Source organism: Onychostoma macrolepis, chromosome 13, assembly GCF_012432095.1.
Source record: "Onychostoma macrolepis isolate SWU-2019 chromosome 13, ASM1243209v1, whole genome shotgun sequence".
NCBI classification, from domain to species: domain Eukaryota; kingdom Metazoa; phylum Chordata; class Actinopteri; order Cypriniformes; family Cyprinidae; genus Onychostoma; species Onychostoma macrolepis.
In genome coordinates this window covers 24,684,207-24,694,739 of record NC_081167.1, presented here as the reverse complement: position 1 = coordinate 24,694,739, position 10,533 = coordinate 24,684,207, and positions in this window count along the sequence as shown.

Genomic DNA, 10,533 nt, shown 5'->3' with positions numbered 1-10,533 from the left:
AGTGGCCCCAAAAAGTGTTTGGATACTTTAGCTACACTAAAAATTGTGAATGCATTTTAATTAAAAGTAAGAAACAACTAATTTGGTGGCATTTATTTTAAACAAAACATTTTTTAGCATAAATATTTCTCACAAAAAAATGTTGTTATAACAGTAGAGTAAGTATTTGCTTACTTTCTGCCTGTCATATGTTGGGAACTGATTTCATATTCACTTCAATCACCTTTTCTATGCATAACATACCCTAGAAAAGTTCTGAGAAAAAGTTTAGCCTCATTTGTTTTTAAATGCCACTTTGTATGGGGTTATATTTCTAAATACATTACTTAAAAACATTGAAAATCATATGTTTTCACTATTGTTCTAATGTTAAGTTTCTTACACTTACCAAGGCTGCATTTATTATTTCAAAAATACACTATTTTAATATATTTTAATTTATTGTGATTGCAAAGCTGAATTTTAAGCATCATTGCGCTAGTCTTCAGAGTCACATGATCCTTCAGAAATCATTCTAATATGCTGATTTGCTGCTCAAGAAACATTTCTTATTAATCAATGGTGAAAAGAGGTGTGCTGCTTAATATTTGTGGAAAATATTTCCCCCAGGATTCTTTGATGGAGAGGAAGTTCAAAATAACAGCAATGTTATTTTTCATAAATATTAGGTTGGGGCAAGTTGTCATATTTTAAATTATAATTCTATTGGCAAAAACGTTTAATAAAATATTGCACTTTTTGCTGTAAATGTGGCTACAAAGCTTATAATAGACTTTTTATAGGCAGCTTTCCACTGTGACAACTTACCCCACATTTAGTCTAATGTTGATAATCACAAAAGGTTTTTGGTTATTATCTGTGAAATGTTTCAAAAGCTATGAATATGAAAATGGCTTTAAGAAATAAACTTCACTAGAATAAAAAGCGTGACATCTAACCCCGGTTACATCTAAAACAAAGCATTATGGGATCTCCAAGTTTATCAATTAAGTCTGCAACAAAATACTTTAGAGTATTTGTTTTTCAATTTCTTGTTGTTGACAGTATTCTGTGTTTCCCAAACACTCTCACAAATGTGACCCTGGACCACAAAACCAACCTTAAGTGTCAATTTTTCAAAATTGAGATTTATACATCATTTAAAAGTTGAATAAATAAGCTTTCCACTGATATATGGTCTGTTAGGATCGGACAATATTTGGCTGAGATTCAACTATTTGAAAATCTGGAATCTGAGGGTGCAAAAAAATCAAAATATTGAGAAAATCGCCTTTAAAGTTGTCCAAATGAAGTTCTTAGCAATGCATATTACTAATCAAAAATTAAGTTTTTGTATATATTTACGGTAAGAAATTTACAAAATATCTTCATGGAACATGATCTTTACTTAATATCCTAATGATTTTTGACATGAAAGAAAAATTGATAATTTTGACCCATACAATGTGTTTTTGGCTATTGCTACAAATATACCCCAGCGACTTAAGACTGGTTTTGTGGTCCAGGGCCACAAATAGATTTTCTGCCATAAGCCTCTCTTGGATGATAATATATGTCTGGGGAAAATCCATGAAATGCGCCAAGTCACCCTTCACTATATTTAGGCTTTGTGACAGAGAAATGTGCATCAGATTTGACTTGTGCGCTCAGACATGACAGAGGCAAGAATGTGGGATCCTTTAGTCTTTTCCAAACTAAACACTCTTATCACCACTGGTATGTGGCGTCCATGAAATCAGTGTTTTTCATGGTCCATGACCAAAGTCTGACAGCTGAGATGAGAGGCTGATGCCCTGACGTCAATGAATACAGACACACCCCTCAAACGACGTGGCCATGTTAGTGCACCGCCCCTTTAAAGAATCTGGCCACAGAGAGACCCAGTGGGCGGGGTTAGTTTTAGATTTACATTCTCATTGTGAGATTTATCATGTTTCCTGCTGGGAGCAAAATGCAGCTGTACAGCCTAGTGTGAATTACTGTAAAGACAGTGAGCTGCAGACTGAGAAAAGATGTGATATTGTGCAGAATCAATCCTCTAATGCACACAATGCCACGACACAATCACTTGCACATAATGTGCTCTGACGAATCATAAATGCTCCCAGAAACCTCATTAATTAAAGATATTCTGAATCTTTCAGGAAAGATGGAGATACTCCCAATTGTAATGTTTTCACCATTTTCCTTTATAAATTTGAGTTACAGCAGTGGCCAAAATGATTAGAACATTAGTATTTTCACCAGCTAAAAATGGTTTGAAGTCAGTTATTTCTATCTTTTGCTGTAGTGTGTCAGTAGGCAATATCAGTTTACATTACCAAATATTCATTTTGCCATTAATTGTAATAATCCAGTGAGATTTTTGTTTGCACAAGGAGTCTGACAACAGCCAGCGCTCAACACAATGACATTCCAGACAGACTGGATGATGATGAGATCAGATCTCTGACTTAAAACCACTTTTAAGCTGGTGATAATACTAGTGTTCTAATATTTTTGGCTACCACTGTAATTTGTATAGAAAACATCTGCCTGTATATAAATTAAAGCAATACTATAACATCCTGCTAAAAGCCAAAGTTTTCAATAAAGTTCTACACAAAACAGAAGTCATATGAGGTCACCCTGTAACGCTCCTCTTGCACTTCCTGTGAGAAATAGCTCAGGGGACATTGCACCACACAAACAAAGTTTGCAAAAGTTCTGAGAGCATCACTGAATGTAAACTCTGCATTACAGGAAGCCATGTTATTATTTCTAAAGCATTAGAAGATATTAAACACAGAACCAAATACTGCAAGAAATCGTTTTTAAAGAAGTACTTTTTTTTTTTAAACCACTCAAAACAAATTTGAACCCACATACTGCTTGAAAAATTGACAAATCTGGCTCTTTTCTATGGTGTGCATGGTTATGAAAACAAAGAAAAACAATAAAAGATGCTGTAAATTTACAGGGTTTTTGTTGTTGTAATTGTTGTTTAGTCTTTAAACTCATAAATTGTTATCTCTGAAAAGCTTTTTTCTCTCTCGTATTCTGGTCATTAAAAATCCATTGCAAGAAAAGGCTTATAAGGTCCTGGATGGTGACTGGGTCAGTTCAAGTTCAAGTCCTGAATTTTTTGAAGAAAGAGGCCATTCATTGTATTCTCTTCCTGCAGTTATAGGCCAAAGTTTATGTCTCAAAATTAAAAAGTTAAACATGTCTGAGTGCTACAAATATAATCAGCAAAATTTCGGTTTTAAAGTTTGCTGTCTGGATTGTTGCAACATACTCTGATCTCTACAGTGTTATGTATCCTCAAATAGATATCATTCCCTTAAGCATGTATATAATACAAACATAGAAAAAGAGCAATAAGGATTCACTTGTGATCGGGTTTGTGTTGATGATGGATCTTGCCGCTAGATGGCAGTCTAAGCAAACGTAAACCAGTTTTCTTGTATATTTAGTCTAAGGCTGGGGTGCTGTTTCCCACAATGTGTTGTGATTAATGTCTATTTTACATGTGGAAAATGATCCAGAAGTAGCATCAGCCATGGCTTTGGGTCAAGGTCCGGTTTGGCCCCGCTGGCCCCTGGTGGGAGATGCCTACAGAAACCTGACATAAAACTACTTCTGTACAGAATCTGCACACAAAAATATGGTTTTAACATCTATTTCTTGATTGACTTGACTGACAAATGTTTTTACACAAACTTGAATGCTACTTGCTCAATTAAACATGCAACAAGATAAACTCACTGCCACTGTTTGAAACACTTATCTATACATCCAGTTTTAAATATACATTTTATTTTTAAAGATAATGCAAACAATCTAACACAGTTCAATAATAAGAACAGACTACTAAAAATAGGAACTGAATCCCTTCAGCAATGCAAATTCTACATGCGTTGATATACACTCAGTGTTAAATAAGTAATGGAGAACAAGCTTGCAGCGCTATTCTGACTGGCCTAGCTTTTACTTATCCATTGGAAAACAAAATCAGATTTAAAAAAAAAAAAAATACTAGGCTGCTACTATGAGTCCTTCTGGAAGAAGGTTATTCAGTGAATTTGGCAATGTTTATTAGCATTTAATACTTAAACAGCAAAGTAAACAAAATATCCTTAAAACTATATAGGCTATTCTGCTTTTTATGCACACATTTTCTACTTATGTCATCAGTTTTGTCTGTGCAAGTGCATGATGAACCAGCACTTGAACTACTTGAGTTATCAATAGTGGAAATGATTGCCTTAAAATGATCTAATGAGGAGAGAAGGACCTCTAGCGGTGAACTGGAGAAGGTGCAGGTGTGGATGTGATGGGAAGATCCAGGCATCTACTCTCACGCGAGTATTTGATATATCCATGGGCTTGTAAACCATTTGTGCTAATCAGGTCAATGGCCAAAGCCTTCTTAAAATAACAAAAACGCTCCCTTTCTGTCATGGATGAAATCAGGATGCATAATTCTTGTTGTTATATCTTTAGATGTTGAACAGCCTAATTCATGTGTACATTCATGAAGAATAATCCCTCTTTACCAGCACTGTGAGTAGGCTACACAGAGACGGTAAAAGAAAAGAATATACAAATAGAATATTCAAGTGGAATAAAGATCTCTGAGGTGGAGCAATATAATGTGAGGTGCTTTGACTGGTGAATGTGTGACAGCTCCATATAATCTGCATTTTTATTCCAGGCAAGCGTGAACAATACAGAAAGAAATGTGTCAACATTTACAAGCCTGTATATTTTACCGTTCATTACTAGCTCATAAACTGATACTGTATTATGTTAACATACCATTAAACCTAAACCTTTTTTTTTAATCTGTCCTCATTAAAGAGTTATAAACTATAAACCAAACCAGCCAGCTACGAGGTAAATCACATTACAAACTTTTGAAGCTAAAAAAAAAAAAAAAAACAGACAAAAACGTACAAGACGTGTACTTCACAGCTTTGGGTAAGAACAACAATCCCATGAAGCACTGGGAATGACAAGTTAAAAATAAAGGATAAGTGTAAAAAACTACTGATATCATTTAAAGATGTTGATTATTTATGGTAACTATAAATATGGCATTTCTTTCAAAATATGCACATACATGAAAATATTCGAGTAGTCTGAGAGCATATAGAGACGATTTGCAGTACTTTATGGGAGTGGATCACGTACGTCTGCAAGATGTCTGTTAGATCTCTTGATCTGGAAAGCATCTGCTGTCTATAAACGTCTGACAGACGTCTGCAAGGTGTCAGTTTCACATACATTCTAAATCATAAACATCTTAAAGACATATTGCAGATGAGCAAACACCCTAAAAAAAAATACATCTTGCAGAAATACATCTCTGTATGAATGAACAGCTGAAGTCAGAACCGCATTCAGGACACTAGAGCGACAGAATCAAAAATGGCGTCATAACACCGGGAAGTTTTATCACAGTTGACAGCCTGTTTTTAAATAAATGAGCCCGGTCGAGGCTTGTCCTATACATCACACACTTAAACAAATAACAATGACTTTAAACGCTTTGTTAGCGAGTGCAGAGAGCGCGATTGGTGCGCGCGTCACAGAGCTCGCGCGATCGCGCCCACAGCACTGACGGCAGCTCCAGGATCTTCAGATGAACGCGAATCATTTCTACTTCTCCATCTCTGTGTGGGTGCATTAAACCCGTCATAATTAAATAGGCAAGTCGATGTCCCGTGCTGTTCCGTTCATTCAGCGCAGCTTTGAATGCGTTGTGAATCCTGACAATGTAAAGGCGTCTGTTCGGCTATATAAATGCGGTTCTGACGGTCGTATAGTAATAGAATGCTCTATGTACGCAACTCTATGAAGTGATATTGCCATATTAGCCTTTACCTTCTGCTCTAGTGTCTTGTTTTGTGTTAAACATGGCAGAAAAACAGTCTTAAGTAGGGATAACTGCAGGCTCGCGCAATGGGCGTGGCTAAAGGTGCCACTCGTCGACGCATTCCATGCTAATCGACGTATTTTCATAATCGACGTAATCGATGACCTCGACGAATTGCTGCAGCCCTAGATGGAACCCTACACATCTTACATATCCTCTGGAAGTGCCATTAAATATTAACTTCACTGATAGTCTACTGATCTCTATTGCTGCCTTAAGGACTGGGAAGCAGAGAGGCTGGTATAGACCCCATAAGGTCCTTGCTCTCTCTCTCTCTCACTCACACACACACACACACACACACACATGGTCTGACTCTGCTGGTTCTAGAAGAGGTCTATATTTATCCTGAGAGAGAAAGAGAAGGAGTGAGAGGGAGCAGTGACTTGCAGGAGACCTGCAGTGCTAAATACATCCCTCCCATCACTTTATGCCAATGCCCTGATTTCCTCAGAAGAACATAGAATGGGATGAATGTTTCATGTCATACCATTTAAATGTCTCATGTTACTCTTGTGTGTAATAGTCTTTATTCCAAAAATGCCCTCTAATACATGAGCATTGCTTTGGGAAAGAAGCATGGATGAAAACCGTCAACAAGAAATCTGCCAAGTCAAAATAAGCCTCTGTGAATTTACGGAGGCGTTTAGCTGGCTGGGTAAAAGATGTATTTACACATGTGTGCATAAATTCAAACCAGTACACACCCACGCAAAAACACACATACTACATACTTGTGCCTCTAGGTTTGAAGAACAGCTGAGACGAAGAGACAGCGGGGAGAAGAGAAAAGGGAAGAAGAGGAGAACAGATGAAGACCTTCTGAGCTGGGTGTCATGAGCCTTCCAGGGAAAAAAAATAAATACACTCACTCTTGGGAACTACTATCCAGGTTGCCATAGCAGCTATTACAGAAGCTAGCAAATATCAGATGGCAAATTTACAGTATACATTTGAAGTAATCTGACAGTTATTGTGAATCTGATATGAGATACTTGGGGCAAATTTTGCTGTAATGAGTGCCTTAATGCATCTTTACACCACTGAGTTAAGTCTACTCTGTCTGCTCAAAATTTTGTGTAGGGACGTAATGCTGCATAAAAGTCATACTAAATTATCCAAGTATATGGATCATTGATGTGTAGCTAAATGGATTTATGCCACCTCTGAGCAACATTAAACAGTCTGTGTAAAGACACCTAAATGCCACTTCAGAAGCACTTCTGTGCCACCTTTGCAGTGTAAATTTGGCATTATCCCGCTTATTGCACATGAACTCAACCAAATAAATAATGCCACTCTAGGCCTTCATATGATAACAAATAGCATTATATTAAGCACACGACTGCAAGGTTCACCTGCGCTGGTGAGTTTTATCATGAGACTACATTTTAAGCCCCTAAAAGATACAGGCTATAGACGTCGTGATTTAGGCCCACGCTTCAAAATATTCACTCATTGCTAGGCGCAGTAAAGCTTTACAACATAATTGTTATACCTCACCAGCTTGCTACGTTGTCCATGCAATCCAGACGAAATAAAGCATCCAAGGCCTCCAAAAGATTTTTCAAACTTGTTGCTTTGACTTAACATTCCAGTCAGGTGGACGCCAGCATCTCAAGAATATCAGTTTGTTTATATACAATACGAAAGTGAAATTTATATTCTAGCACTATATATTCCAAAGCAAATAATCGTTTTAAGTAAATCCATTTGAATAAGCAATTAGAAAACCGTAAGTCTTAACCTGTTAAAAACCCCTGTTAAGAGGCTGCCTGCTTTAACTAATCTGGGTGTGTAGTGAACGAAGGGTGTCTAGGTGGCAGAAGGGTGGACAGATGAAAAGTCATTATATAGAGTCAAACCAAAAATTATTAAAGGGGTGGTTTACTGCGATTTCACTTTTTTCATTTTAAATAGTGTGTAATGTTGCTGTTGGTGCATGAACAGTATCTGGAAAGTTGCTGCGCTGAAAGTTCAACGTAAGCGGAGATATCATCTTTTAAAAATCAGGAAGTTTAATGCTACAAAAACGACTCATATGGGACTACAACGAGATACTTCCCGGGTTGCATACGTAACAAACCCATAAATGTGCATCAACCCCTCCCTCCGGAACATGCAAAAGAGGGGGCAAGGCCATGTTCTGCGGCTTTGTCGAAGAGGAAGAGTTATAGTGGAGAGTTGTAGCCATGCCGTCGAAACGGTGTTATTTTCACCCAGCTGTCAGGTCTTCTGTGTTCGGGCTTCCTACGGATGCTGTAGTTCGTCAACAAAGGTTAAAATTTATGTTTGATTATGTTCCTGACAATTACAATCCCAATTTAGCTCTCTGTGCTGCGCATTTTACGGAAGACAGCTTCCAGAATCTACACGAGTTCAATGCCGGATTCACACAGAAACTATACTAAAACATGGAGCAGTTACAACTTTAAAACCAGAGGCAGCAGTTGTTGGGCCACAACCTGTAAGTAAGATTTCATCATTTTAAATGTATTTGCATGTATAATTTCAGATGTAATGTTTTAGTTTTATCAAGGATGTAAACAAATGCCAACGCTGGCTTTAGTAGCCAGTTAGTTAAATTTCGTGTGTCTATGACAAACGCGTACAAACATTTTGGACCCGAATTTGTAATTATGTACTAATTTTGTAAATGTATTTTCCATGTATACTTTATGACGTAATTTTTCGATTTGATCAAGAACGTAAACACAAGCCAACGCTGTTTGGTTATAGTGGCCAGTTAGTTCGATGCTATTTTGTGTGTATAAGACAAACGTGTACGAACTTCAAAAAATGATATATAATCACAACAGCAAACTTCCATTCAGAAACGTTTTGTAAGAGCCGTGCTTGCAGAAGTTCTGCTTGACTCTCTTCATTACCGCTTTCTGGGTCTGATTCTGGCTCAAACTGATACGGCAATATTGACACCATTATTTACATTTGACCGCAGCACATGCGACTGTCGCCCGTGAAGGTGATGGGAGTGAACGTTTCCGGACAATGTCCAGTACGCAGTTTAGCCAATCACAACACACCGGCTCAACTAACCAATCTGAGCCCATTGCCTGTTTCTGAGGGAGTGGTTTCATAGAATCAGGAAGTCAACCGGTCGTCAAGTGACAGAAGAGAAAGCGGCTTACAATAAAGGTGAAATATATGAAAAATAAGGCGTTTTTTAACAAACGAAACACGAAGACATGTTATATTGCACCCCATAAACACAATCAAGCAAAGAAAAAAAGCAGTAAACCACCCCTTTAAGACACCAGGTATAATTTTTTATATTTTTTTACGAGTGGGTGCAGGACACTAGTTAATTTATATAAATGAGGATAGCAAAATAAAGTAAACTGTGATATACCCAAAAATTCTTCATACAATGGACTACCGGTAAAATTTATTAATTTGGGACCAAAAATTATTCAGACACTTTGACCTGACCATGTTTTTTCTTTAATTGCTAATGCGACCTTTTTACACCATAGACTGAACAAAATTAAGCAGTGCTTGGTAATTGGTTGACCTAAATTGGTATTATCTAATTGTGTACTTAAATTTAACAACTGACAGCTACTCAACCTAATTCATTACATACCTTTCTATCAAAGTTATCTGACATTATCAAGATGAATTTGTTCTGACACAGTAACTCTGAGTTCTTGTCATATTTTATTACTATTTTCTAAACTAGCAAATAGGCCTATATCACTATATGAAATATCTCTGTGCATAAGGCAATAAAGCGGTAGAGTCCTTGATCAGTGTCAAAAATGAACCCACTCATCCATGATGAGGAAGTATGCATTGAGCCAGAAATGGCTTTTGCTACTTCCAGATCAAAAGAAAACAGTTTATAATTTGACAGAACAAGTCTGATCTCTGATCTGATAGGGCTTTCAAAGTAACGAATGTTAAAAGAAAATAATTTTATTTCACATTCAAGGCCCACACTGTGAAAATGCCCAGTAGACTTCAAAGGTAATTTTCTCCTTTGACTTGCCCCTCTGGCCTGATGCATTCACACAAAAATGCCCAAACACCACGCAGACATGCTTGTTTACTTTTCCACACACTTATTTCTGGATCCACACATCACCACAACTTTCTTTTCTCAGAACACGGTCCACCTCTCACCTCTCCACACACACATTCAAACGAGAGCACGTAATATGTGTAGCGGCTGTGAAATTGGAAGATGTCAGCGTGCGGTGAGCATTTGGACACAGAGCTCACGGCTCGGCCCAGGGAGTCCAATTATCCCCCAGCCTACCCTGACATATCAACACGCAACTATGCAAAACAGAGCTTTGTGACATTTTGGCTGAATTCCCACTGTTGAGGACACCAGATTGCCTCTTTTTATGTTACTCACATAGAGTTTCTGTTTATCATCCTATCAATAATGAACCGCATCAGTTAGATTTGTTCATTTATTTGTGAGGTTTCCATTTATTATGCATATACACAAATCATAATGATGTATGCACTTTTTAAAATAGTGTTATTAGTCTTATTATAAGTTATTTAATCATACATATTTGGCTAATATTATATATATATATATAATAATTAATAATAGTATAATATTTAAGCCAGTGTTTTAA